At 57.6% G+C, this 1,117-nt stretch overlaps 1 protein-coding gene across 1 annotated transcript in view; it reads right to left on the bottom strand.

Moving 5' to 3' along the window:
• PSMF1 (proteasome (prosome, macropain) inhibitor subunit 1 (PI31)) overlaps positions 1-1,117 on the bottom strand; it is a gene marked incomplete at its 5' end in the record, with an annotated part of 5,157 nt that overhangs the window by 1,339 nt on the left and 2,701 nt on the right. The gene's annotated exons all lie outside the window — the stretch shown is intronic.

Here is a 1,117-nt window from a genome sequence, read left to right on the forward strand (position 1 = left end):
ACTGCAATCATACGAGTCATTAACAACGGCGCTAATGAGTTCCATTAGGGCAGGCCGGCTGCCCAGAGCGCCCCAGGACAGCCGGGCCCCACAAGCACACGCCTGCGAGTCTGGGTCTGCAGCCCCTGCACTGGCAGGTGTCAGCGCACAAATCTGCTTCCATTTACAATCTTTTTGTTTGTCATTTACAAAGAAACTTCTGATGAAGGGCTGGAGGCAGTGAGAGAAACTGGGTTCCACCCAGCTGCACCCCCTCTCCTCAGGCTTTCAGGTTTCCTTGCAGCCACCCAGGCTCCAGGCCTCTCCCTCCAGCCAGGCAGGACCCCTTCAGCTGGGCCTTTTCTAGCCAAACCCATGGAGAACCAAGTCTTGCAAGAGGGGAAAAATGCGATGCCACAGGAGAGCTGTTCCAGAGAGGAGTCCCCTGGGCAGCGGGACACTCCGCAACCACTCCAAGAGCTGGTTTTCGTCAGACTCTGAGCTTTTAACTCATGGAAGATGACAGGTTCTCCTCGCCTGAGCAAAGCAAAGGCACGGGGATGTATCTGTGAAGATCAGTCCCAGACAGCCTCGCTTCTGCCCAGGCTTTGCCTCAAGTGCCTCAGGCAGCCGGGAGGCTCTCACCAGGACTGGGAACCGGCGACTCACCCTAAGCCTCCCCTGCCCCAGCCGGCTGGGCTGTAGAGGCAGCAGCTGGGAACATTTTAAATCAGGGGCTTACACTCACTTAACGACATATTCAGCTTTGATTTACTGAAGGAATTACTGCACGTTAACTGAGTACAGGCTGGCTATTAAAGCCACGCAGATCGCAGCCGATCAGCTATGCAAAAGGCGGGATCTTGTTACGATACCCAAACCACACTGAGCTCCAGCCACTGTCCAGCTGGGCCTCTGCAATCTGCACGGAGCAACCACCCCATCGCCGGCTGCACTCGGAGCCCTTCGCTGGGTGCCTGATCCAAGGGAAGGTCCCCAGCCACCCCCATGCCCCAAAGGCAGGGCAGAGGGTGCTCCCTGGGCACACAAAGCACGACCTCTCCCAGCCATACTCACCCGAAAGGGTCCAGGTCTTCCCCGCCGACAGCGAAGGGGCTCAAGGGGAATGGCAGGAAAC

Source organism: Buceros rhinoceros, unplaced genomic scaffold (genome assembly GCF_000710305.1).
Source record: "Buceros rhinoceros silvestris isolate BGI_N320 unplaced genomic scaffold, ASM71030v1 scaffold25969, whole genome shotgun sequence".
Taxonomy (NCBI): Eukaryota; Metazoa; Chordata; class Aves; order Bucerotiformes; family Bucerotidae; genus Buceros; species Buceros rhinoceros.